A 22,048-nucleotide genomic window follows, 5' to 3' on the forward strand; every position below is an offset into this window, starting at 1 on the left:
CTGATGCCCAGAGAGGGCAACTAAATGAAGTTGTCCAAGAATGGCTAAAATGCTGTGCCCTCTCCTTCCTTCCCTCCTCCCTCCTCCCTTCTCCCCCACCTTCCTTCTCCCCCATTCCCCTCCCTTTTCTCCTCCCTCCTCCCTTCCCTTCCCCCACTTCCCTCCTTTCCTTCCCTCCCTCCCTTCTTTCTGCAAATATTTATTAAGCACCTACTCTGTTCCAGGTAGTCTTCTAGGGACTAGATTTGGGACACATCAATGGACCAAACAGTGGAAGATTCCTGTCTTCATGGATCCTACATACTATTGAAGAGATAGATGTTAAACAGCATGCATCATAAATAAGTCATACAATTTGATAAGTGCTATGGAAAAATCCAGGGTAGGATTCCTGGGGGTGGGAGAAGGGAATGCAATTTTAAATAGAGTGGTCAGGGCAGAATTTGTTGAGAAGGTGACGTGAGCAAAAGTTGAAGGCAGTGAAAATCTACTATGTGGATCTCTGGGGGGATATTCTCAAGTATTCTCTAGAATATTCTCTACCTTGAGTTTTCCAGGTAGAACAGCCAGTGCAAGGGCCCTGAGGTAGGAGTATCTCTGGTGTGGTTGAGGAATAGCAGAGTCCAGAGAGTGGAATAAATGAAGAGTATAAAGTAGATGAGATCAGAGAAGTGGCAGGTTTATAATTACCTGTAAATGATTGTGATGGAGTTTGGTTTTTATTCTGAATAGGGTGAGAAATTACTGGAGACTTTTTAAAAGTAGATAAATAATAGGATTTGATTTATATTTACAAAGGATAATTTTGTTTGCTGTTTTGAGTATGGACTATAAGAGGGCAAGGGGAGAAGGGAACCCAGTCAGGGCTTTTTTGCTTAGACAGAGAGGTGGTGAGATATTCTGGGTATATTTTTCAGGGAGAGCCAGCAGCATTTGTGTTGGATTGAATTGTGATGTGAGAGAAAGATGAGTTATGGATGGCTCCAGAGCTTTTGACTTAAATGATGGGAAATATAGACATGCCATTAATTGAGATGTTTAAGTCTTAGAGGGAGTAGGTTTTGAGAGAGGAAGTTAGGAGTTTAGTTTTGGACATGTTGAATTTGATATGCCTAGTATATGTCCAAGTGGAGTTGTTAGATGGGTGGCTAGATGTTGAAATCTGTGATTTAGGAGAAAGCTCTGGACCGAAGATGTAAACTTAGAAGTAGCCATTGCATATATGGTATTGAATCTATGAGACTAGATGGACTTGTCAGGATAGTGTCTATAAATAGAGAAGAAGAGATGACCCTGGGGCATGTCAACGTCAAGAGAAGAATTGTAGACTGTGTGTGAACAACACTTTCAAAGGGTTTTGCTACAAGAAAAGAAATGAAGTGGCAGTTAAAGGGAAAGTTGGAACTTCTAGAGAGGGTCTTTCTAAGATGAGAGAAATAACATGTTTGTAAACTGATGGAGACATTTTTAAAATTTTTTATTGTTATGTTAATCACCATACATTACATCATTAGTTTTTGATGTAGTGTTCCATGATTCATTGTTTGCGCATAACACCCAGTGCTCCATGCAGAACGTGCCTTTTTTAATACCCATCACCAGGCTAACCCATCCTCCCACCCCCCTCCCCTCTAGAACCCTCAGTTTGTTTTTCAGAGTCCATCGTCTCTCATGGTTCATCTCCCCCTCCGATTTCCCCCCTTCATTCTTCCCCTCCTGCTATCTTCTTCTTCTTCCTTTTTTTTCTTAACATATATTGCATTATTTGTTTCAGAGGTACAGATCTGTGATTCAACACTCTTGCACAATTCACAGCGCTCACCATAGCACATACCCTCCCCAATGTCTATCACCCAGCCACCCCATCCCTCCCACCCCCCCCCCCACTCCAGCAACCCTCAGTTTGTTTCCTGAGATTAAGAATTCCTCACATCAGTGAGGTCATATGATACATGTCTTTCTCTGATTGACTGATTTCGCTCAGCATAACACCCTCCAGTTCCATCTACGTCGTTGCAAATGGCAAAATCTCGTTCCTTTTGATGGCTGCATAATGTTCCATTGTATATATATACCACATCTTCTTTATCCATTCATCTGTCGATGGACATCTTGGCTCTTTCCACAGTTTGCTATTGTGGACATTGCTGCTATAAACATTGGGGTGCACATACCCCTGCGGATCCCTACATTTGTATCTTTTTTTTTTTTTTAAAGATTTTATTTATTTATTTGACAGAGAGAGACATAGTGAGAGCAGGAACACAAGCAGGGGGAGTGGGAGAGGGAGAAGCAGGCTTCCCGCGGAGCAGGGAGCCCGATGTGGGACTCGATCCCAGGACCCTGGGATCATGACCTGAGCCGAAGGCAGATGCTTAACGACTGAGCCACCCAGGCGCCGCCTACATTTGTATCTTTGGGTTAAATACCCAGTAGTGCAATTGCTGGATTGTATGGTAGTTCTATTTTCAACTTTTTGAGGAACCTCCATATGATGGAGACATTTTGATAGAGGGTGGCAATTTGATGATGTAGGAGAGGGAAAGGAGAATTGCTAGAACAATATCCTTTAGTAGTCCAGAGGGAATGGGTGCAAAGATGCAAGTTTGAAGAGGAGGGATTTTTTTTTTTAGATAGGAGTGTGGTTAATTGGTACGTTAGCATGTGAGAAGATGGAAATGAGGCATTGGAGATGGTAGATAGGAGGGGTGGCAGAGTTTGCCAAACTTCTACTCTATAGTTTCAAATTTCTCCACTAAGAAGAAAGAATTGGCTGGAGTAAGAATGTGGGAGGAGCCTTGGAGTTTGAGGAGAGAAGGTGTGAGAAAGCTCTTTCAGTAAGGAAAGTTAACAGACTAGGAAAGTTATGTCTTCTGTCCTTCTTTCCTTTCTTCCTTACTTGAATCCAACTTTCTCTTGCATATCTATAACACACCAAGCACTGGGTATCTGTAAGTGAACAGACAAACATTTTTCTTTGGGGAGTCATCCTTGTTCCATGCTGGTATCATGAATTAATTAGTCAGGCCTCAGGCCCATCCCACAGTCTTCAGAGCTGTTCCTGGCGGGTGATGATGGATGGCTAGAAACAGGAAGTCAGAATGCTGGGTGAGAGCTTCTGTAGGAGAGGACAAATCCAAAATCCAGCAGTGAAACTGAGTTTGCCTCACTCCCACACTTAGGCTCTCAAATTTCATTATTTCAGGAGGCTGCTCTCATAAGTCAGTTGACTAGAAATTGAATTAGGGTTGTTTCTTAGAACTAGATTAAAAACATTTTGTTATAATGTAGTGTTTTCAGGAATATATCCAAGCCAAGGCAGTTAATCATTTGAATCAGCTAAGAAATATTGATCAATATTTCTTTTTCAAGGACCAACAGAACTCAATATCTGATAGGTGTTTGGAGCATGTAATATGGATTGGACTTTGTCTTTATTCATAGGGACCTAAGACAGAGCACTATAGAATTTACAGATTGGCTTAATTACAAGTGGGAAATTGAAACCTCCATAGGAAATGTAATGGTAGGTATTCCATTCCAAGTAGCTTTTCTCCTTTCTCAAAATTCTGAGGGTTATTTAAAAAGAAATATGAGCTTTGGTGGGTTTTAGTCTCCCAGCACATCACTTTGACTCTTATTTTCATTTTGGCCTCTCTCTTGTCTCTTCCTTTAGTATGTTAACTTGTTTCCAATGATTGAGGAGCCTACAGTTGATCAAGATATTTAAGGTTGACTGAAGCTAGATATGTAGTTCTAATTAGAAATGCATTTTAGAGGTTCTACTAGAAAGTGCTTATATTTCTAGGGGGAATCATTTTTTTTAATGAGTTATGGTCATATCTATAATAGAGATGGTGCCATAGTATCATCATTCCATTTGCCAGCAAATCATGAAGTGCTTTGTGGTTGTATTTACTGTTCAGTCTGTACTGTGTTTAAGTATGGATTCCTCCACATGACTAACTGCTCATCCTATGCTCTATTTGATGTGGGTCCTCTTTCTTTGAAGATGGTCCCTTGTGGAACCCCTGGGACAGTTCCCTTGAAGGGACAAGTATCTTTCACTATGGGTCCATCAGAAGAGTGGATGAGGAATAAATAACATATCCTTTACTCCCCCTCTCCCCTTGCTGATGACACTATATTCAACCTGCACCACTCAAGGTTGTGTGGATGCCATACTTTACTGAAGAGCTAAGAGAGGATATGTTAAACTATAGGTTAAATTTGACTTTTTGCAATTCTCAGTTCCCCACAGCCCAGATGATTTTTCCTAAAAATACTTTATTATAAATCCTCATCTCGGAATCTTCTTCTTGGAAGACCTTAGGAAAAGCCTACCTAAGACACACACCATCTCATCTTAAGATAGATTTGCGGTTTGTCAAAAGAAGCCTTTAAGGAAATTTCACACCGCACCCTAGAAATAGTGGTCATATTTTCTCAAATGCCAAGAGAACTTATACATATAGATGTTAACAAAAATACACTTGGCAAAATGATTGAGATATTAGTTTTATTTTGGCCTTTCCCATTTCTATTTCAAGAAAGTAACCAGGCTTTTTGTAATTCCTTGTAAACTGGGGTTCTGTAGGCACAAAGCTGAAGTTTTTGGAGAAAACTATTCCTATCTCTGTGAAAGCCCAAACTTATTGAAGTTATTATGTTCAATGTCTCAGGAGAAAGAAGAAAGAAGAGAGAGAATTTCCTTGAGGGCCCTGAAAGAAAGAGATTGTCTCAACTGGGAAGGGGATGGAGGTTGACAGGACCACAAAATGTAGGACCCAAGGAGTATTCTTGGGGAAGGCCTTGAAAGGAGATGGTTTCATGGTGGACCTAGGAGCTGGCTTCCTGCCAGGTCCCACCATATAGAGAGTGGGGTTTTCCACAAGTTGGATGGAAAGTCACAAACCTGAAGTTAAAAAGAAGGGGAAAAAAAGGATCAGCTGTGACAGGGAGAGGCAAGCATCTGAAAGCAGACAAGCAGGATTAGGAAAACTGAAAAACATGTGACCTTATAGGAAGCCTTATAAAGCTGCTGGTGACAGTGGTGAGACCGACCCTCACCCCAATGGGCAGAAATGGCATAGATAACACCAGTGTTCTCAGCAAGGTCAGAGTCCTTGGAGAAGGAGACAAAAGCAGCAGCTGCTGCTATGTAAAGTCACTGTGCAGGGGGTTGGATATGACACCGTTGGCAACAGTAGTAGTAATAATGATGGTTATTATTATTACAACAAGAATAATAATTACAACATTAGCTAAAGTTACTAGAGAACCAGCTATGAGCCATGGGCTTTAGAAAAATGAGCTCTGTGATCTTGAGAATCATTGAGCAAGGTAAGGATTATTGTCCTTATGTTTTTAGACACTGAAACTGTGATTAAGAAGATTAAGTAATTTTACCAAGATCATGCACCTATTAAGAGTAGAACTGGGATTCTGACCAAAATAGATCTGATCTAAAAGCCTGTGCTCCTTCTATTGCATCCTATGTCCTCTGTAGGAAACTTTTAATGTTCACTGAGGAATCTCAGATTCCACTTTGGGAAAATAAAGAATTTGGAGGTTTGGGGTGCAGGGATTCTCAGGGTTGAGGTAATTGAAATAACAGTTATCCAGTTCTTCATGATTCTCCCTCTGATTGGTGTGACCTAGAAGGCAAGGGTTATATTAAAATATAGAAAGTGAGTAAAGATTTCACTGGGAAGAAGACTTTTCTTCCTGATCATTTTAATTCCCTTGTACTTTGGTTTTCTAGATCTTGAAGATACTTCTCTTAAGGTCTTTATTTGAATGGAATGAGATGAGTTGACTGCCATTTCATTGCAGGGGTATCTCAAACCACCTCTATTTGTAAGTGGTTATTCAGGAACACTATGTTAAATCTGAGTTTATGGACATATCAACCTATTTCCTAGTCATTTTGTTTTAAGTACTGCTTATGGAATCATCTCCATCATAAGTAACTCTTTTTAAATCCATTTTTAAAGCATTCATTTTCATTAAATGTTTGCATGTAAAGTAGTTAAAGAGTCAAACTGTGTTATAAGATTTGATATGAAAACTAGCCCTCCAGTTTTTTTCCCTCCCTCCTAAAGGGCCACCATTTTCATCTCTTTTAGTGGATTCTCTCTCTCTCTCTCTCTCTCTCTTTTTTTAAGATTTATTTTTTTGAGAGAGAGAGAGAGTGAGAGAGAACATGTGCATAGGGGGAAGGGCAGAGGGAGAGAATCTTCAAGCAGACTCCTCACTGAGCAAGGAGCCCAATGTGGGGTTCTCTTTTACAACCCATGAGATCATGACCTGAGCCGAAACCAAGAGTTGGATGCTTAACTGACTGAGCCACCCAGGCACCCTGGTCTTTCAGTGGATTCTTTTGGTATTTACCACCATATTTTTAAGTAACATTCTTCTGTTAGGTATTATCTATTGACTTTCTAACTTTAGAGGATGTAATTCCCTTTCAAGCCCCATTCTACCACCATACTTCCCACTCTCCTGTCCTACTATCATTATACCATAATATGTTAGATTAATACTCAGGGTTTACCTTGTGACAATGTACATAATTTACAATGGAGTCATGTACAATACAACAATAACTATTTTGCACTGCTTTTTGTTTTTCACAGTGAAATTGTCCTTTGTTTGCTTATGTAGTTTTCTATATACTTTTCCCTAAATTAAGCCCCAAATTTTCATCAGCTGTCCAGTTCACCTTTCAATATATTCAGAGGCATCATCTTTGCTGAAGCTCTGGAGACTCGGCCAATGGATGCAACTCAAAGGCCATTGGCACACTGAGCATTTCTTTCTCTGGACGTATTTAAATGTCTACTGGAACACAAGGGTTGTTTTTTCTTTCCCCAGCCACAGTGATCAGCTTACTTCTCACTTAGAGAAGATTACAGATAGTCCAAAATTAGTGTGTCAGTTTTCCCTGATTGAGGAAACAACCTCAAAAAGAAAGAAATTGAATTGATACTTATCTGTGGCATATTGATTTGATGGAACAAGTGGGAGGCAATGATTAATTTCATTGTTTATAAAGCCTTGTGTGAATTCATAATATAATAAGTAGAATAGTACATTTGAACCCTGATAAATCAAATAATGTTCTTTTATTTCATCCCTTCTCTGAACTACTCTGCCTTGGAGAAAAAAAAAAACAATGGTGTTTTATAAACTTTGGAATTCCAGAAGCTGAACTAGGTGTGATTTAACAACTCGCCATGGATTTGGAACTCTGATATCACACTTTGTGATTATATTTTTTCTTCATCTGCTTCAGGCAACAACTTTCTCCTGGAGACTTTCCCTTGATCAGCAGTCGTCCTGTCAGAAGCTATCCCTGGATACAAATTTTAACATCTATTAACTAGGGGTTCTGATTATTTTGGTTTGGCTTTTTTTGTGCCAGGGTAGATGACATTTCTCTCTCTGTAATATTAGTATTTTACCACCATTCAAGACATTTTTTTCATGGTGCAATTAAAATAGAAAAGATCTTGGCTTTGTTGGATCCCAGCTCTGCCACTTACTGACTGTGTGGGAAAGTTCACTTAACCTCTCTGTGCCTAAATTTCCTAACAGGAACAGGTACCTATCATGTTCTGAACACCTATGAAAATGGGGAGGAGGGTGTCATGGGATTTTAGATGAGCAGTTTCACCCAGAGAGAGGTATGGGAGAGACAGGCAATTATTAACATCACTAAATAGCTAGGTACTAGGAATTATGTACTGAGAAACATTTAAAGACTTAAAATTTAATTTGGCTGACTATAGGAGGGAGAAAAGGGAAATCAAAACAACATTTTGAATGTCTGTATGCCCAACATATGCTAGGTACATTTACACATTTCACCTTGTTTACATTCTTAAAATGGTTCTACAAGATATTAGTTTGTTACTTTTTCAGTGGATCCATAGGCTTGCCAGACTTATAACATGGCCTTGGTTCCAAAGATGAGCTGGACACAACTAACCCTTGCTCTTGGGAATCAGAAAACAGAAGGTGATGTTTGGTGGAGGGGGAGCTAGAAGGAATATAATCTATAAGAGGATTGGGGAGAATGTACTTCATCTCCACGGCTGCCTGAAGTGCTATTAATTCTGTAGCTCCAAGTCAAGTATATCCCACCCAATCCCCATCCCTTCCAAATGTTCAAAGATGAAATCATGTGGGTGGTTCTTCTGAGGTCCCAGTTAGCATCATAATATTGCAAACACACACACAAACATACACAATTCCCAGCAAGCCTCTCCTGAGTAATGCCTGAGGATCAGACACTGCATATAGATAAGGGAAGCCACCAGGGCCTCATGGCTGTAAGGAATAAATTTGAGATTTCCCCCAGGGTTTCCATCTGCATATTTGCTCACTTCTCCATAGCTGGCTCCTAATGTCCAGGCTTTGCCTGGCCAGTGAGAATAATTGATGGCGAGCTTCCTAATCCTGTGGAGCTATATAAAGCAATGAGTTATTAGTATCTGATCAGCTCTTCCTCCCCCACTGTTTATTGTCTACTTTGCTTCTTGCCCTTTATACCAGGGCATTTAGCTAAATAATTAAACAAAACGAAACAATTGTGTGTGGCCGTGGAGCTTCTCTCCACCTCTGCCTCTTAACTATTTGCCTGTTCCTGATCTTCTTTAGTTTCTGATCTTCATCCTCTGATCACTTGGTTCCATAACCATGAACCTGACCTCACCTCTGATCAATGTAAGCCTTGCCTTTCACCTTCCAAATTTTCTATAATACCCCTGCTGTTTATCATGATGCCTGAAGGTCCCTTAGCAGCAGCTGGACAATTTGTAGTTCCTTGCAAGAGCAAGGAGGGCATTTAGGTATCCTTCCAAAGTTCATTTTTTAACACCTGCACTAGTGGAATTTAGCCACTAGATAGAGCAGCCAATATGTGATGTGAGTCCATATCTGAAAAGGACTGGGATAGAAGGCAGAGGACAGAACTGAAGTAAGTCAGGATCCTGAGGTTCTTGATGGATAGTGAATTCCTGCCTGTCACTGGAGACCTCAATGGGATACAGGAGAGAAATCTGGCAGGTGTGAGGTTTATCCTGGTGCCCTGAATAATTTAGGTGTATGGGAAGAATCCAGTATCACTGATAAATTGATTGATTGCTTGGTTCAGTCATTCATTCTCTTGTTTATCATACATTACATACCTGCCTGAACTGGGTCTACCAACAAATCTTTTCTGCTTCCATGAACTTCTTCAGCCATTGTATTTCCAAAAATAAGCATTGTAAACTGGCCAGATGTGAGGCCAAGGCTGTGAACAGGAAGGCCCCATTTTTCAAGCTGTGCTGGTGGCTGAGAAATTACCAGAACAATTAGATTTGCTCTTTTTCCTCCAACAGCCAGCTGCATGGTGCAATCTGAGATCTTGTGAAGGAAGTCAAAGTCCTTTAGAGTCCACATGGAAGGATGTCCCTGATGAAAACACAGATAGTTATAGGGCAGGTCTTGCTCCTTGCTCCTTGCTCCTTGGCTTGGCCAGTATCTGAGCCACTTTCTGTAATCAGAACATTACAGAAAAGTCTAACGAATTTTATATTGTCTGTGATCTAACCTTCCAGACACAATCTTGTGTACAAATAAGATTATAATATATAAACTATTTGTATTTGGCTTTTCCCACATCATTAAATATTTTTAGAATCGAATTGTAATGGCTACATACATTTCATTACTTGGGTGTGTCCTAATTTATTTAGCCATTTTTATTTTTCTTTATTATAAATAGTGCTTTTATGAACATTCTTTGTCTATATCTCTGATTATTCTTTTAGATAGATTCTTAGAAGTACTGATTTAGGGATTTTTAACTTCTAAAGGCTCTTGATCCATACTACAGAAAGTGTTTCTTTTTCCAGACTGAAAGTTCCAAAATGCACCCCATCAGCAATGTATGCAAGTGATTGAAAAGTATCCTCTCTCCAATATTGTGTATTACTTTAAAAATTCTTCTATTATTGAATTAGCTATTGAATTATCTCTTGAAGTCTAAAAAAGAATCTCTTGTTGTATCTTAATGTTTATTACTCTTTTCTGACTATTTCCCTGAGGAGGATGAAGAGAGCGAATCAGGTGTCCAGAAAGCCCTCGTTACTTTCTGCCTCCTCCGATGTGCCTTCATCTTGCTGCCAAGAGACATTATAAATGATTCATGTCCTTTTTCACCCTCACCCCCTCAGAACACTTGTCTCAGTGATATGATTTCTCTCTTCTCCTTCTGGCTGATAAAGAAGTCAGAGTGTACTTGGGGTTATGATATGTCTTGGAGCTACTGGTTAGGATCTGGGAAAGAAAGGTTATTAGAACTTTCTTGCCCACTCAGCATTTTGACCCTGACTTAAAAGTAACCTCAAGGACAGAGTCCTACTCTCCTACTTTGTCACACCACCAGATGTCTTCATTTTTTTCACCCTGGGTTGCCACAGAATTATTTTCAAATGTAACTAAATATAATTTATTTTGAAAATTAATTTGAAAAACCTTTTTAGGAGAAGGGAGTATCATAAAATCAAACCAATATAATAGTTTCTCAGCTCCCTGAAGATCGACAAATATTACCTTAATGGCAAAGGACCTTCTTCTGTGCTAGGTGTTTTTATATTGCTGAGAACAGTGTGGTAAGGTTGACTGGGATGAGACCAGTGCTGGGATTACCTGCTTACTGGGATTAACTCCCAGTTAGGGAACAGAACTAACTGTGGGAGCTGGAAATAAAGTGCAGCCTAAGTGTATAACATGGCGTCTAAATAATATGGCAACAAACACTAGGTAATATGATAATAATGGGTGATACAAGAAGTGGGTTTCATTCCAATATTCATTAAATACTGGAATTTCATTCTAATATTCATCCCAATATTATGTCTCATAATAATGGGTGATACAAGAAGAGCGTTTCATTCCAATATTCATTCCAATATTCATCCCAATATTATGTCTCATAATAATGGGTGATACAAGAAGTGGGGTTCAACAGGGAATAATGGAGATGTCTCAACAGGTAGGTGCAACACAGTGTAAGAATAGATGGCTGCGTGAGCCTGCCAGTGTGGTCAACACTTCAGTGAATGCTTTTATAAGATTGTATGTGTCCAGATGTTATGAATATAGGACCTGGGCTCTAGTTCCTGTCTACCTGGAAAGGGTAAGATGGTTGAGGCCCCTACAGAGACTGAGATCTAGGCAGGCAAAAGAGCAGAAAACCAGTTAACCAGATTAGGGCATGAGATTGTCACTTGATTTAGGAAAGAGGAGTTCTATAACCTAAACAGAGTTTAAGGCCAGAGCTACCTTACAATCTAGGGTGACAAAGCTGGGTCATGGAGTATTAAGCAAGAGCTTTAAATAACCTCCTGGCTCAGACCTGGCTTCGTCCTAGGACAGGCTGGCAACTGAGGGGTCAAAGGGATGTCGCTATAGGGTGAAGCAGTTGTGTTTGGTGGGAGCCAGGCGGGCCTGACTTTAGACCAGAAACACAGTATGGGTAATGTAGTTCATGCTTTTGTTTCTGTTTGGTATCAGCATGGTATCCTGTCTTTTGAATGCATGGATTGATTATAAAGACAATTTTCATCCATCCCTCTTATTTTCCCTTTGCTCATTTATCTGCCAGAAGCTAATCATCAATGCCCTGTTGAAGAGGATGGAGACAGGGGCCTGAGAAGGGAAGTGCATCCAACCCCCTTTCCAATGTCCTACCTGTCAGGAGGTAGAGAAGGACTGCAGGGATAGCCCATCCATCTGTCTCCATGAGTGTGTTCTTTATTTTTTTAATTTTTTAAAAAGATTTTATTTATATGACAGAGAGACACAGCGAGAGAGGGAACACAAGCAGAGGGAGTGGGAGAGGGAGAAGCAGGAAGCCTGATGCGGTACTCGATCCCAGGACCCTGGGATCATGACCTGAGCCGAAGACAGATGCTTAATGACTGAGACACCCAGGCACCCCTTTGAGTGTGTTCTTTAAAAAGCAATTCATGGTGCCAGTGCAGGCCTCCATCACAGCACCCTTAGCCCTTACCACAACCATGGCAAAGTCAGGAAAGTTTTGTGCAAAGAGAGTTTGGGGGAATATGCTCTGAAGTTAAGAGGTGGAGAGGAGAATAACAGTCTCCATGCTCTGAAGTTAAGAACATGGAACATGGAGACTGTTAATTTTCTCTGCATATTGGTCAAACCATCAGTCTACTCTTCAAAGCACCTGTCATGTTGTGCAGTGGCAGGGCATGGACTTGAAGGCTAAACACACCTGGGATTGAGTCCCAGTCCTCCCACTTATTAATTGAAACTGATCCTTGGGTTCCTTATTTCTAAACCAATATCTTTCTTGCCTGCCTTCTAAGATTGTTTAGCATATCAGTTGGAATAATGCAAGTGGAAATGCTATGTAGAGTGAAAAGTTCATAAAAGCAAATAAAAAGTCTGGTTACTGAGTAAAAAGAACAATTGAAATAATGAATCATCTGTCCTCCAAGCTGATCATCTACCTCTAGTTCTAACAGTGGCCAGAATCTGGAGTCAAACAGGGCAATGCTTTAACATACCGAATCTAAGTCAAGGCCCACATGCAGCATCATTCACACTATCTCATGTGTAGTCATACACTAAGAAGGGAAGGCCTACAATTCAATCTCTCTCTTTATTGGAGCTCTACTCCTAGAAAAGAAAGAAGGCAAGAGGCCCGGTCAGATCTCCTAGTAAACATGCTAATGGCAGACTCCTTGGAAAATAAAGCTTAGTCCTTGTCTATAGAATGCTGTTAGGATTCTAGGAGTCTTATCCTAAACAAACCTGAATCTATGGATTTCTAGGTCATGGCCCCTTGGAAAATGGCAGATAAGCTAGGTTACTAACTGAACACAGGATGACCTGTTGTATAAGTGATACGGATTGCACACATTGCTTAGAGAGTCATAGGTTAAGGTGAGCCTGAAGTGTGACCTGATGTAGCAAGAAAGGACTTGGGGGTTCAGTGTCAGAAGTCTCCAAGCCTCTCCTTGCTTTGTCTGTGCCTTGTGATTATCTATATCTTTGAAATTATTAGAAAATCTTGGTAACTGTGTAAGATCTCTGATTTCATGTTAGTCTGATTTGACAATCTGATCCTTTGTGTTATCTCCTATACCTTCCTTAAAAAAATTAAAAAAAAAGGAATTCCTGGCTCATTACTCTCTCTAGAGAGTTCTCATGGGTACTAACATAGCTGTAGCCTGTTCATGACTCAACAACACAGTAGGAACTCGTGTCTTTATCAACCAGTCATATTGATTCCTTCTTTCCTCAGCCCTTTCTCCACCTTTGGCTTCTCCTCAACATCTCCCTGTACCATATCTATGAAGTCCTGATAATTGGAAGTTCAGTTTACTATTACTTCATTAGGCCTCATTAGCATTGAGGTTTGTAGGGTCTCCCAGAGCCTTTGAAGCTAGCCCTTCTCTTGAGACTGCTACCTAATGTACCATCTTGTAGGATCCTGGTAGACCTGGTTCCCATCTGGGTCTACTGTGTGTATGACCCTTTTATAGATTCTCCTTTCTCAGAATGGTTACTACATTTCCTGGGCCCTCTGGCTGACTCGGAGGTTCCTGTCTTACCCTCCTTTCGTTACATGGATTGAGAAGAATTACACAGCTATAGTTCACAGACAGCTATAAACTTAATAAAACACTCTACACATCCACACTCTGTCTCCTTAACATCACTACTCACATCAAGTGTCAGAGTAAAGTTTAATGCACTGGCAGAAAAGTTGTCTTAGAGTTTCTCATCCACAAATAGTTAACTTCGTGCTGTACCCTGGTTGAGGAGAGATGGCCTTCCCAAAATCTTTGACAAATGAGCCTGTTCTCATGTACTGTTCTGCCTCTATGGATTTGTTCTATTATAGGTATCCTTGGTATTTAAAAATCAGTTTAAGAGGGTAAAAAATGTTACATGGGAAGAACACCATCTGATTCTAGTTTTTTAAAGTGGGTATTCCTCTGGAGGATGAGGAATCCTGTCTAGGATGACTATGTGTCGATTTCATTGTTCTCGTTGTGCCTCTTGGGAGGACAGGAATAGGCAGTGTGGTTAGATGAAAAAGGACATGAAACTTGAAGTTGAGGATCATGAAATGGAGAGACCCTCTCTTTCCCACTTAGTAACTGTGGCCTTGGACCCATCCTTTCTCCTGAGCTTCATTTGCCTTATGTATAAAATTGAAATAAATATATACACTGAAGGGTAGTCGAGAAGGTCAAATGCAATGGTGAGTGTGAAGGCATTTTGTAAGCTATAAAATGTTCTGATTGATATTTTAAATAAAATGGGCTTGATTGTTTCGTGGGATATTCTGAGTTTTCCTCATTACCCCGCTCTCACCTCTGATCAGCAATTCCATAAACATTTAACGTGGGAGGTTAGGCTCTATCAGGCTCTTGGCAGACCATCTGCTAAATGAATCCCGAGATCTGTTAGAACAGAAATATAAGGGACCAGAGTACACATACACACGCATGCATGCAAATAGATACACACAAGCACTCATATAGACATCCCTTCCACCCAAATCTCAGAGCTATGATTTCTTTAAATCCTGTGTTGAACAAATATGATTTTTTCCCCCCACAGCTTTTTATAATGCCACCTGGGAAAGCAGCACTGGTACCTCATGTGCTGGTGCCCACATACTGATTTGGGAGTTCATGGTGATCGTGAAGTCAGAAGGGAAGTGGGAGGAGAAACAGGACAGCTCCATGGAAAGGGTCATTTTGGGACCAGAAATCAGGGTTAGGAGTCAAAATGTGAAGGTTGTGTTGTCATCTTGGCTGGGGGACTGGTCCCTTAGCTTTGTTCTCACCTCTGTGACTTTATGCTGTTATCATGGGGATGATTGAGAACAGAGTGAGGTCCCATTCACCGAGCCCTTGAAATGTTCCATTTAGTTCAATAGAGGCAGGACAGAGCAGCAGAATAGACTCAGCATGCTCTCTGGTGATTGAGGAAATCGGAATCTGGTTACTCTGAGCTACAAGGTCATTACTGGGATATATAAAAGTTATGCTAGACCTGTGTGTTTAAACCAGGTATCTGTATCTAAGAATAGCTCCATAATTCTCTGACTTTTCATCAGGCAAATCTTGGGTCTTTGTCCAAAATAAGACTTAGAAAAACTAGCTATTGAATTATGGCTGCTCTTCAGCTGTGTTCCCAGATATTTAGTACAATGGAATTAGACAGATGTTGGTTTCAAATCCTACCAACTAATTTTGAGGTCATGGATAAGATGGTTGATCTCTCTGCAGTAAGTTTCTTTATTTGTAAAACGTGGATAATAATAACCCTTTGTGTTCTTGTAGAACAAATAGAGAAAACATGCACTATGGCCCAACATGGAGTAGGTACTCACAAATGTTTGTTCTTCTTGCAGTCCCTTTCCTACTTCAGGCTCCCTCTGTTGGGTTTTCCCTTGACAGCTCACTCCATCCACAATTGCTGTTTAGATTTAGATTGTTTAAAACTCACTGGGTTATTTGTCCAGTTGTTTTCAATCTAATGGAGATAATGATAAGACTTAATAGTACTTATCTCACAGGTTCATAGTAGAGGATAAATGATATGTTACAAATAAAACAGCACAGAGCTTGACAAATAGTAGGTAGATACAGGTTAGCTAAATTTATTATCCCTCTATTCAGTGAGGAAGAAAGGAAAAGAGAGTCCTTAAGCTCCAAATCTACCCCATCCTTGGTGTCATCTCCACAACTTAGTAATCCTGAGTTTGAATCAAGAAGTCCTCAAAATATTGTTCCAAGGTGACCTGACACTAAGAAAAATTTCAAGTCAACTAGAATCTTGTCTTTGTTCTATTTTTCCTGCATACTTTCATTGTTTGGCTTGTTGCAATAGGATTCGTTGAGACCATTCCCAAAGGGTAGATTGTGAAATGTTCCTGAAAATTCTGTGTAAGGCTTTCTCTGTTTTCTGGGCTTGGGCAGTGAGGGTGAGGTGGCAGGATCTGGAAATCCTCCATTTTACAAAGAGGGAAACACTTCCTAATTTTATCCTTTTCTGGTTTTAGTTTCAGATCACAATGCAAAGACAAATATACCTCCCCCAACACACCTATGGCAATCTAAGGACAGCACCCAGTTGCAAATTACAGCTCCTTGGTGCCAATTCCTCCTACTCTGCTGTCTTTAGATACTAATACTATTGGGACTCAGTTTTTTCTAATTTTAAGAAAATAATACATAACAACACTGATAAAGGTGAAAAAAATCCCTACCCAGAAATGCGTATTTGTATCATCAGAAACATGCAGCTATGTTCAGGCATATCTAGAACTGGTTCATTGGATTACAGAATTTTTTCAATGTTTCTCTTTCAGGGCATTCCCTAAATCTTAATGTGTAGAGAATGGAAGGATGCCACATTAATTGTGAAACAAATTCCTCTATTTTTCTTTCTTTCTTTCTTTCTTTCTTTCTTTCTTTCTTTCTTTCTTTCTTTCTTTCCGTTCTTTTCGTTCTTTCTTTCTTTCTTTCTTTCTTTCTTTCTTTCTTTCTTTCTTCCTTCCTTCCTTCCTTCCTTCCTTCCTTCCTTCCTTCCTTCTATCCATCCATCCATCCATGGTAGGAAGAAAAATTACCATTTTAAACAGCAGAAAAATTGATTGTAGCCACTTTTGCAGGCTGGGGAGGGTTTTATTTTACATCAAAGGACGTGAAGCATTAGTAATCTACCTTGATAGCTTCTTTGAGAGTGAAACTTGAGTGCCAATCCTCCCAGGGCATCATCTCAAAGGCAAGGAGGGTAGAATGGGAGATGGTAGGATTGCTCTGCATAATAAACCTAATAAATCGAGGGGAATTTTGAATTTCAATGGGCCACTCAGGAATGGATAGGGTATGTGGGAGGCAAGGAAACTAGGAAAAGGGAGACAGATGAAGGGGAGCTGCAGAGAACCAGAGACCCCTCAACTGGCAGGAAGCCAGTGCCTAAGGGAATAAACACAGCTAGAGCAAAATGTCTTATTTCTCAACTTTAAGATGTCTTAAATTATTATAGTCCCCATTCCATTGCTTCAAACTCTGAGTGATGTTTGGTTATACAGACCCAACCTAGGTCAGTGGTGCTTTGTGTGGAATGAAGGACCATGGTGGATTCCCAAGGGGTTGATGAGGTGCAGAAAAGACAGAGCAGTTGCAGGAGGAGGGATGCAAAGTGGAGATGGAAGACTCCAGAAAAGCAGGAAACTGGATCAAAAGATGAGATGAGCAAGGGACAGGTTAAGATCTATGGGAATCCTCAAAAACACTGTAGGGGGCAGGGAGAAGAGGAAGAGTGTGGGTGGTGGATTTTCCATAGAAAGTAGGGTAGAGGCTCTAGTAGTTCTGTTCGAAAATTAAAGGACAGATGACCCCCAGAAAACCTGAAGCTGTGGGTCCCCCAGAGGCAGCTGATTTGTGTGTACATGTTGTGTGTGTGTGTGTGTACATGGCAGGAGGGGAGAGTCCTTGGGTGAGGCAATTAACAGTGCTGATACCTTTTACATACACACCACCTCATAATTGAGAGAGCTCTATTGTGTGAGTCTAGGGCTGAAAAGGGAGGCTTGATGCGTGGTTCTGGTTCTTGACAGTAACCTTTCCCATGTTGGCACATTGGAGGCAGTCTAGGTGAGCAATACAGGTAATGTCAGGCCGGAGGTAAATTTTGTAGATGAACTTACCTTTTTTAAAAGAGGGTCAGTTACATTCTGCTTTTCATACTTCAGCTGTGCTGTAGATTCCTTTGCCTTTGCAGGGCTGCTCTGGTGACTTGGGTTTTATGTACTACAAGAAGGCACCTGGGTAGGGTAGGGAGTTGTTCATCATTCTTTTTATATTACTTCTTTTGTGTCTTTTTGTAACTCTCAGTTCAGTGTTCTTTGCACAATGTGCCTTCAGAATAATCTTATTGACTGGCCAAACCTTTAAACTCAGGTATATCTAGAATTGGTCCGTTGGACTATAGAATTTTTTCAGTGCTTCTCTTTCTGGGCATTCCCTAAATCCTAATGTGTAGAGAATGGAAGGATACATATTAATCATGAAACAAATTCCTCTATTACATTTTTTTTGCATGGCAAGAAAAATTACCATGTTAAGCAGCAGAAAAATTGAATGTAGCCACTTTTGTCCCTCTGAGATAATATTTTTTGATCTCTTCAACTTCTAAAAAAAGAGACCATGAAATACTACACAACGTTGGCCAGTTCTTGTGCTTTTCTTAAGGGAAATAAAACCATTATTTCATGGGAGGCTCAGAAAATGAAAATTTCCACTAAGAATGCTTATCATATCTATTGTTTGCACTACTTATCATAATCAGACTTACTTTACAGTTATATATATTGCAACTTGATCTTCCCAGCTGAAGTGTGAGGGTTGGTGAAAAGGAGCCATGCTTTATGCTAAGGTTGGGATGACAGAGATTTCATCTTGGTACTATTGGTCATGGCTGCCAGGAGTAATGTGTCTGAAAAAAAAATGGGGGGGCTGTATTTGAGTTGGCTCAGGAATGGACTGTCACAATCTATTAGTGAAGCCTGCTATGGGTATGGAAGAGAGGGGTAGGCCATGTATTACTTGGTCCTGCTCTAAGTCCTTTTTAGAGCATTGAACAGAATAGGCACTCAATAAAACTTGGTTTTATTTCATAAATTAAAAATGCAATGCATAACTACCAACAGAGCTCTGTAATTACCACACTACCCATTTTTGCTCTATGTAGGACAAGGAGATCCACACCCACGACCATATAGTTTATTGTTCAAACTGGGACACTCTTGCTATTGAAGGGAGGCTGTATTAATAATTATGCTGGAACTGTGGGTATATATACTAGAACTGTCATGGTTAAGTGAGACATATGGGTCACCCTATATGTCTCTCTAAAGTGGCCCTTTGGGTAAATGAATATTTCCTCCAAACCAAGGGTTAGCAAACTATGGCTCACAGGCCAAATATAGCCAGCCATCTGTTCTTATAAAGTTTTATTATAACATAGCCATGCCTATTGATTTATGTTTTGTGTCTCTGGCTGCTTTTGTTACAATAGAGTCGAATAGTTGTGACATAGACCATATGGCGTGCAAAGCCAAAAATATTTGCTATCAGGTTCTTTACAGGAAAAGGGCTGACCCTTGTTAGTCAATAGAATTCTTGTTGTTGAAAGTCTCTAGCCTCCTGGAGAAGAAAACTAACATGTTAGGACCTACTGTGTGCTGAACTTCATGCTAGACACTTTGCATATATGATCTCACTTAATCTCAAGTGACCTTGCAACATAGGCATAATCTCCAGCTAATCTAAAATTTTCCAGGCTACCAATGATAGAAGAAATGAGGCTTCCAAACCTGCAGTTCTCAGAATCTTTTCCTCTCAGTGCTCTGTGGAATGCTCTGACAACAACCTATGAGCCATTCATAACTTCTGTCTCTCACATCCCACATCCAATCTGGCAGCAAATCCTATGGGCTTTATCTTTAAATTATTTCCAGAATTTGACCACTTCTTACCATCACCACCATTGCCCCCTCCATCTGAGTGACCATCCAGCATGTATTATCATCTCCCACCTGGTTAAGTCAGGCTTCCCTGGGTCTGTTCTTGACCCTACAGTCTGTTTTCATTGGAGTGTAGTGATCCTTTTAAAACCCAAGTCAGATCATGTTACTCCTCTGCTCTCCTGCAGTTTCTTCCCATCTTATTCTGGGTGAAAGCCAAAATCTTGACAATGGCCTACAAGGCTTTTCACTATCCACTATGGTAGCCATATGTGTATTTAAATTTAAGTATATTAAAATTAAATACAATTAAGAGTTCACACCAGTCCCATTTAAAGTGCTCAGTAGCCCCAATGTGGCTAGTGCCTACTATATTGGACAGCATAGATATAGAACATTTTTATCATCACGGAAAATTCTATTGAAGGCACTGGGATCTGCTTTCTCCTTATCTCTCTGGACTTGTTTCTCACTACTTTCTCCCTTTCTTACTCCATTCCAGCCACATCAGTCTCCAAATTGTTTCTTAAACCTCTGTATCTCAGGACTTTTGAACATGTTTTATCCTCTGCCTGTAACATTCTATCCCTAGGTAATAACATGGCTTGATTTTTTAGAAACTTTAGGTCCTTGCTCAAATGACACCTTCTCTGACAACCTGTTTAATCTGCAGCCCCCGGTATTCTTTCCATTCCTCTCACCTGCTTTATTTCCCTATATCATTTACTGTCACCTGACATATATATGCACAAATGTGTATATACACTTCCCCATTTCTAATCATAAGACCTCCATGAGTCTAGTTTTTAGTTTTTATTTCTGTTTTTTCTACTTCATGATTTTCCCCAGCACCATAATAATGACTGACCTAGTAATCACTCCATTTGATGAATGAATGAATGAATGAATGGGAATATTGACAAGCATTTTTTGATCCCTTAGAAGCCTACCTAATTTCATCTGTACTGTACCACATTATATTTATTTTTTTTAACCCACTAATCTATTGCTTTGTTTTGTAATTGACAGTGGTTTTATCTCTGAGTTCTATCTCCCCTCCCAGGGGCTAACTCTCCAGAAGTCTAGAGACTGTGTCTTTAATTCTTCTGCCTCCTCTGCCAATGCAGAGTGACCTTAGTTCAGTGCATTTTGACTCATTATGTCCACTAAACCAAGAACCCTGTTTCTCTCCTAACCCAAAGTAGTAGAAGAATATTAAAGAATTGCCAATATTCCTTCTTCATTGGTACTTCTAAAAGTTATTTTCCCCCCTGTCTTGAGAAACTGATGTGAACTAGTGAGATTATGCAAATGACAGTGTTTTTATTATTTTAATTAATCCAATTTCTATAAGTACAGAAAAGAAAAAAATCCAATGAAAGCCAATTTACATGACAATGTATAATCACAGTATGCTGGTAAAAGAACATTTGTCCAAAGCTTTGTCTTCATGTCCTTATCACTGAAAAAGCTTGAATTTGTGTCAAACAAAGCCTTATCTCAGCTACTGTAACTATGGAATATGGTGAGGAGTTTTTAATGCTGGTCTCATGGCACACATGTTCTAGGGAATAAAGTCTGACCAAGGGTACCATAGCTCAGAAGGCCTAAAAAATAAGTCCATGTAAGTAAATTCAGAGTACTGAAAAGGCATTGGCTTTGACTCAAATCCTGAGTTGGACATTTTGGGGCTGTGTGAATCTCTGCATTTCTCTAACCGTTGGGAGAGACCTAGAACAGCACAGTATGGCAAAATGAATTCAGATTTTCTTAGGAGCCAGACCAATATTGAAATCTCTGACCCATGATTTACTAGTTCTGTGAGCCAAGGTAAGTTGTCTGATTCCTCTGACTTGTGGAGATCAGAGATGAGGTATCCAACACAAAGTGGATGCTCAATAAAAATGGTGGCTTTATTTGTGGATTGTCCCAATTCTGCTACTCACCAAATGAGAGACTTTAGGCAGATCACTTCAAGTATGGATTTTGTTTTCTCATCTATAAAATAAAGGATTGGACTAGATTAATGCATCTTTTAGGTCCCTCTTATGTCTAACAATTGATGATTCAACTGTATTGATACTCTGTAAAGCTGTGTCTTCAACTTAACTCCCATGAATTTCATTCATCTTCTTCTGAGTGTTAATGTTGTTATCCATGAAAATAAGAGAACTGTAAAGGAGCTCTCTCCCTTTGTTCCCCCCCCCCCACCCCATCTGCCTCTTGATCCCTCAGGCATGAGCCACACTGAGCTCATTTCCAGCCTGACAGTGAATGCTTCATTCTTGCTTCTCACTCCCCATGTCATAATACCCTTTAGTAAGCTGACATCCTTCGGAACCTACAACTAAATGCCTGTCATCCTTGCCAACTTTCTGCTCTACCTGAGCTGGAAGATCAAACAGAAATATGGACTTCAACATTCAAATTTTGGTTCTTCAAGACTTGCCTCAGGATTAACACCTGTGA

At 40.1% G+C, this 22,048-nt stretch overlaps 1 protein-coding gene and 1 long non-coding RNA gene across 2 annotated transcripts in view; one reads left to right on the top strand and one right to left on the bottom strand.

Moving 5' to 3' along the window:
• CPNE4 (copine 4) overlaps positions 1–22,048 on the top strand; it is a 592,776-nt gene that overhangs the window by 69,637 nt on the left and 501,091 nt on the right. The window lies entirely within an intron of this gene.
• On the bottom strand, positions 9,435–17,873 carry LOC144379947 (uncharacterized). Its single transcript, XR_013443548.1, has 4 exons — positions 17,762–17,873; positions 15,437–15,579; positions 14,410–14,498; positions 9,435–9,462 (listed from the first exon to the last, which is right to left on the bottom strand). It is a non-coding gene; the product is annotated as an uncharacterized LOC144379947 (long non-coding RNA).

Source organism: Halichoerus grypus, chromosome 1 (assembly GCF_964656455.1).
Source record: "Halichoerus grypus chromosome 1, mHalGry1.hap1.1, whole genome shotgun sequence".
Lineage (NCBI taxonomy): Eukaryota > Metazoa > Chordata > Mammalia > Carnivora > Phocidae > Halichoerus > Halichoerus grypus.